The following is a 6907-nucleotide window of genomic DNA, read 5'->3' as shown; positions in this document are numbered from 1 at the left end:
GTCTCCTCTAACTTATCTTTTCCTTAATTTCTTGCATTGCTGCACCTTAAAATCTATTGCCTTTCCACTCCACCCCCCCCCTGCAGCTTTCACGAGATGACAGAAAAAGAGGAGTCAAGCAAATTATGAAAGAAACCCAGGCAGACTTGTTGGGGGGCTTACAGCTCTCTCAGCCAGGCTTGCATTCGATCTGGTACACTGCAGAGCTTTACGCATGGCACTGCTGGCAAGCTGAAACTCAAGAGCCTACTGAAAACCTGAAAGAGGTTCTTATCATCCGTGACTTAGGCTAGCTATACCAGGTCTTCATTGTACTTACCTGGCTGTAAAATGGCACTAATCAAAACTCTCCTCTTTGCAGGCAGGAAAAAGAAGTAAATGCTTCATATTGTAAGCTAGAATAAAAAAGATGATTGATTTTTGTTTGTTTGTGAAAAAGAGAGGAACATTTTAATGAGACTTAAGCTCTGGAGATAGAGAGCACTCACCTTCCCTCAGGATTTGCTGTTGGACATTAAAAGTAGTAGCTGCTCTTGAGCACCACATTGCACAACATTTGGTGGGACACACCACGTGAGTCATGCTTACACAAGATGTTGTGGTCTGTAAGCACCACGTTAACTGAATTTGAAGTGATGGCCATCAGACAAGGAGGACCATGAAACCTAGGAGGTAGTGAGGGTGACAGAAGCAGAGGAGTAACCAAAGGAGGTGAACCACTGACACCAGCCTTGGGTCACTGACAGCCTCGTGCAAAGGGAAATGTGGGATCCTCCACCAGATCCAGCCTGGGCAGCCATGGGGAGCTGCACACACAGGAGAGCACTGAGAATTAAAACAGGGAAGGCAAATTTCACCCAAAAGGCAAGGCTGTGGGCTAAAGGAGTAGGTTAGATTTGTCTGAGTGTTTCCCAAGCACCTGATCCCTGGGAATCATACTCAAATATTAGCTTTATAGTCTTCCACAAGGCTTCATTGAGCTCCAGTCTGTGACACAATGGCCTTACTGAGAGCTAAGCATAAGCCAGGAGGTCTATTTTTAGCATGCTGAAATGCATTTCACCAAAAAGGTGAAAAAAGCATGTAAATCTGGAACTGGATTCCAGGGTAGAGGGTTGTGGTTTGTTTTGGGGTTTTTTTCTTCTTTTTTTTTTTTTTTTTTTATTCTTGTGAAAAATGCTTCTTTTGGAGCATTTGTGGCATCTTAGCAAAGGAATAATTTGTTCCCTCATAAACACAGTCACCACTCTGAGTGCAACTGGTGTAAATCAGTGCGGCTTGCATCCTTTGGCTCTGGTGGCATCTCTGACTTCAGCTGAATGGCAGACCCGTGACTTTTGATAGAAAGATCATTGCCAAATTTAAGAGCTTCAGCCCTTGTTCAGGCATTTATTACCAGGCATGAAACTGCCATGCAAGGGATCTGAAGCAAACATGTCTGTCAAAGTTTGACTTCTCTCTCTGCCTGCCAGCCTTCTGCTTCCTTTGCAAGCTCTCCGGCTGGTGACTGTATTTGACAGTGTTGGCTGGGGCAGAAACAATTTTTCAGGCTGATCCTTTAACTGTCTCCTGAGAGCGCTCATCCCTGAGGATTCCCACAGCCAGGCACACACCCCTTGCGTCATGATGTCCGAGGGGTTCAGCATCCATCTCACAGCACAAGTCCTGGCAGCCCAGGAGGCTATAATAAAAACTGTAAAAAGCTGTATTAGAATCAGAGAAACCAGGCCATCAGCCACAACTCTGGCTAGTCTATGCCCACACCTTAGGTAGTGTTTACCTACAAGAATTAAGGATAGGACAATGGATGTAGTAATATGCTTAGCACCTAAGGTGCTAAGTTAGGTGCCTAAATAACTTTGTGAATTTGGACCAAATGGGGAGATAGCACAGGGCTCTCTTCAGCACATTTTGGGGTGACTGCCTCCTTTCTGGATGCTTTATCCCCCACGGAATCCCTCCCTGGGAAGGAAAATACAGGGTGAGGCCCATCCCTCCCCTGCTGTAAGCATGGCTGGAAACATATCTACTGCTTCTGAACGAAGCAGTAGTTATGTGAATCTACACCCCATGTGACAGGATCTCACTTGTGTAACTGCTGTACACCTTTCCCCTGCTACAAGTTAGGATTTTGAATGAAAAACACCGGTTTGGAGGTTTTCTGCACTTCAGGCTGGGCTGAGATGCTGAACCTAATGATACTGCTTTGGCCTATTCCTTCATAAACCCATCAGTTAGTTATTTGCCTTGTCTTTCAATTGAACATGGGCTCTGCTTCAGAGTTAAATCTCCCAGCTACCAGCACACCATATGATCTAATCAAATCCTAGGTACTTCAAGTCCCCATCATAAACTGTAGATCTGGGGTCACATCCCTCTGAAGAGCGAGTTGCCAGCCTTCCTGCTCCAATAGCATCCCTCATCTCCAGCTGGCTGCTTGTGGTCCTCTGCACCTCTGCGCCGCCAAGTACAGCAGTGCCTGCATGCAGGTTTCATTACATCATGATGCTGCAGAACTGTATCTTGATCTACTACATCACTGAAACGCTCTCATGACAGCAGAATCCATTCTGCTTCGTTTCAGATTTCTCAAGCTCAGTGTTTGCCCTTGGGAAAAATTGTTATCATAGTCATGATAATAAAAAGTGTGCCAGGTGTAAGCTAAAAGCCTGCTGGAGGCAGGGTCTACAGTCTTTCATGCCTGAGCTGTGCCAGTTTTGGTAGTCACAGAATAAGGTAGTCAGCATTCAACATTTGACTTGCCACTCCAAAGGTCAGCCATTAATTCAAACTTGTATTCACTGGATTTTATAAGTACCAAGCACACTCTTAAAAGCTAGAATAAATCCCTGCCTTACCTAGATACTCTGTTCTTAAGGTACCTAACCCAAATCTTTTAAACAAAAGACTTTTTGCTGAAAGTTCATCCTTCTATTATTTAAAATAGGTATGTTTGAGCAATTACGATTGCATAATGTAATTCTTTCTATGAAAGGCTTAAAATCAAAGCCAGAGCCTTCCTGGTGTTGGTGTTCTATTTGTTTTATTTTTCTTCTCTTCCCTCCCACCCCACTCAAAAAAAACCCCAACAACTAAACCCGAAGCAACCCAAACCAGTTCATCTGACTCCTGCAGGATGACTACAATCTTAGAGTTCCTTACAAATATTTTTTTTTCCATTTTTTTAACTTTGGTCTGAATTTTTGGCCAGCCTTTCAGCCCAGGAGGACTTTGCTGTGAAAGGGAATTTCACTTTGTACACTCTGGACAAGATGTGTCAGTCTGTAGAAGCTGAACAGAGAAGGAACAGCAAGCCTCTTTGCTCTCCAGCTTGGGCTTTCATTGCACTTAAACCGCCTGACACATTCAGACCAGTTCACTACCTGCACCAGTACATATAACATGGTGCTGTGAACTGATTGTGATTGTGACTCCACTGACTTCTTTTATATTGTGGTTGCAAAACAGGGATATGTGCTTCCCTGTATAGGTATGCATTAGTTAGCTGTGTCAGACAGCACATACATGTTAATAATGGTCATGGAAAGTGCTAGCTGCCCCTGGAAATTGGCCAGCTATTTACATGAAAGAAAAACAACAGGCAAACTTTTTTTTAGTCTGGCTTGCTAAAAATCTCTGTCTTCAACAGGGAAGCTAAGCAAAACACTAAATTCTCCCTTCACAAGTCAATGAACTGCTGCCAATTGCAATGATGCTTTTCAACGTGCACATCTGCTCACGCTGAAAGGGCCAAGACTCCTACATGAGCGCTGACCATTGCACAGATGTTGGGTGGGGTTTCCAGAGCCATAATGGGAACCGGGCATCCAAATTCCCTACCGGTTAGTGGGATCTGACTTAAAAAAATTCCTTAGTCAGCTTTGAAAAACAGCTGTAACATTTAAAAATATCCAGTCCCATCTGACTTTCATACAGTGGCCTACAAGATACTATCAGTCTCATTGACTTTTGCTCACTAGCTTCTCTATAGAGTGATTGCAGAGGAAGCAGCCAAGATGAGCTACTGAGATGCTGCTTCTCATACCATGATAGCAGAATACATGAGGAGTAAGAACAGTAAGGAAAAAGAGGTCTCCCTTAAAACAACAAAATAACAACTTTTGTAATGACTCACTGTGCTGTGAAACATGGCATTTTCCACACCCAATCCTGATACAAAACTGTCTTAATTCTCATTGATGGCACATCAGCTCTGAGCTGAAGTTCACGGAGTTTTAGTCACTGCTGGAATCAAAGGGTCTGTCTTGGGCAGCTGGAAAACTAGAAGGAGCTAACATCATCACGACCAAAGGCCATGCTAGAAGATTCACATCTGCAGGGGCAGGAACTGGTGACCTCAGAACTTTGGGCCAGATCCATGTCATGGAAATAGAAAAAGTTGAAAGCACCAACTATTACACTTCCTATTAACCAGATTCTCTCACCACCTGAAACTTATATAAAATCCCTGCTAGGCAGGTGTCTATGTTTCAAAGACCAAATTAAAAACATGTGGAGGATCTTTGGCTTTGTGATCATGTTTATTTTATTTAGCTTCATATAGGGAGGAGCAACAGTTCATAAATCTGTAATTACTACTATATATATAAGCCACTGCTATATACTGTAGCTGGAGCAAGTCAGAGAGAATATGAGCCTTTCATATGATACAGAGCATTGGCTGTGATGCTCCTATGCTGAAAGACTGAGTCCTTAAATTTAGCCAAGACAGTTACATGATACGGGTCCCTGCAACAGCAGGAAAACAACCATGATGTTTCAGCTGTATGTATCAAGTACTTAGGAAAGCAATTAATGTTCCAGCATTGCCACTTAGTCAGTTGTTTTCTTTCCAACTCTGCATGGTAAAATCTTTCTAATACTCTACATTTTTTTCTGTTGCCTAATGCCTCCTGTGCAAAAGAATCACACAAAATGATGTAGGTTAGATATTCAAGCCTTAAAATGCGATGTAACTCAGCTCCACATACAAAAGGTTCTGATGGCTTGTCTTTCAAGAAGTTCAGATTGCTAATAACTTAATCAACATTCACTTTGTCTGTCTGTCTGTGTATATTCATAAGGAAGTTTCAAAGGACGCTTCACTTTTAATAAATTATAGGTATTTCCAGTAGGAGGGATGAAAGCATGACTTGAGTCAGCACGCTCCTGTGCACTGTTTCACTGCAGGATCACTGAAGTCTTTGGTATTTCAGCTTAAAGCACAATGACCTAAACAGTCTGAGAATGTGTTTTTCTTACTAAGAATTCTATGTGGGAGCAGGCTTGGCCTCCCAGTATCACTAAGGCTAAAGTCTCCTGACCTCTCTGTCAGCCAGCCCACACATAGGCTTTTCTAATTAAATTTCCTTATTGGATTCGACTGGGCTATTTCTAATGGTGGTTCGCCATAAGGAAGAGTGGCAAAGTCAGGAAGGTAAGCAGAATTACAGCCAAGGGCTGGATCGCTTGTACTGCTGCAAAAGTCACTTCAGATTTCAAAGATGTTGGAGGTTAAGGACCCAGGATGCAAGTCAGGTGAAATGCAGGATTAGATAAACACATGGGATCATGAGACTACGTTTGTTTGCATCAAAATGCAGCTTGGCAGAATCAAGTTTAAAAGGGTACGGAGAACTTTTTTAGAGGAGGAATCAAATACTGGCTATAGAAAAGAGCATGAGAGCTTCTAGGAAACCTGGGGGGAGAGAGAGAGTACGGTCTAAAAAGCTGCATCCAGTGCAGCAGGGTGGATTTGGGACAGTCAGTCACTAATGAAACATAAAGATGTTTTACAAAAATTCCGTACTTTTCAACTGACAGTCGAGCTGAATGCCTCAGGAGGCGGGGTGTGTGTGTGCCTGTCTCTGTGTGTGTGTGTGTGCATGCACACATGCGTGTGACTTGAAAGCCTTGCCATACCTACCTACTTAGCAAGCCTACCAGATGGCCAAGACTGTATTCAGGAGGCTACCAGGCTAAAGCTGCTGAGTTCCTAGCTCAAAATTAAAATGCTTCTCAAATTCCAAAGCATATCTGGGCTCAAGGCTGACATAAATAGTGAGTAGGGAAAGATTCTATAGTTGGTTTTCACTAACATGAGTCAATACTGAAGCCTTTTAAATCTGTCTTCTGTTTACGATCTCCATGGGCAGCAGATTAATGCCAGGGTTGCTGTGTATAATCATTACTGCTCAAATATATTTAACTTTTTATGTTATATTTTATGTTCTATGATATTGTGATGCAGAAGACAGTATGTTCAAAGAATTATGAAAGGAACCCTTATAAGCTGAGCATTTCCTGTTGGAGTTATTGAATATTTTGCAAGGGTTTGGGGTTTTTTCTTAGGATTTGATGGTTTAGAAGCCAACTGAGATTAGTTACTTTTGGGGAAACTGGCCTGTTTGGAATGACACTAACAAAGTTGGTATACACAGCAGAGGAAAATATCCTCATTTACATTTTTATTTGTAAACATTAATCTATATCAAATAATAATTAAAAGCATGTGTTCATAGTTTCCTAGGATATAGATTACTTAGGTATTATATTTAGCATTTCAGTGTTCATACAATAGCCTTTAAACGTCTCTCTAACAGGAACTATGAGCTATTGGGTTGATTCGTCAAAACTGATAATCTCATGGCCCATTTTTCCCCAAAGTGATTTTTTGTCTCAGTGTAACAATACAGCCTGGCATATGGCTATACCAAGCCTGTCCTCCACAATAAACAATAGCTCATTTAACGTCCATATTTCACAGAGGTTTGGCTGGTTTTGTGGAGAATTTGATCTTTTGGAAGAGTGCAGTGCAGAAACAGAGAACATTAGCTGGAAGAAGATGCCTTAGTGTTGGGATTGAAAGATAAGAGGATCAGTGTAAAGAGCAAAGTGACCTAAGATA

Source organism: Falco peregrinus, chromosome 3, assembly GCF_023634155.1.
Source record: "Falco peregrinus isolate bFalPer1 chromosome 3, bFalPer1.pri, whole genome shotgun sequence".
Taxonomy (NCBI): Eukaryota; Metazoa; Chordata; class Aves; order Falconiformes; family Falconidae; genus Falco; species Falco peregrinus.
The sequence above is the reverse complement of the archived record's forward strand: the minus strand, read 5'-3'. Positions refer to the sequence as shown.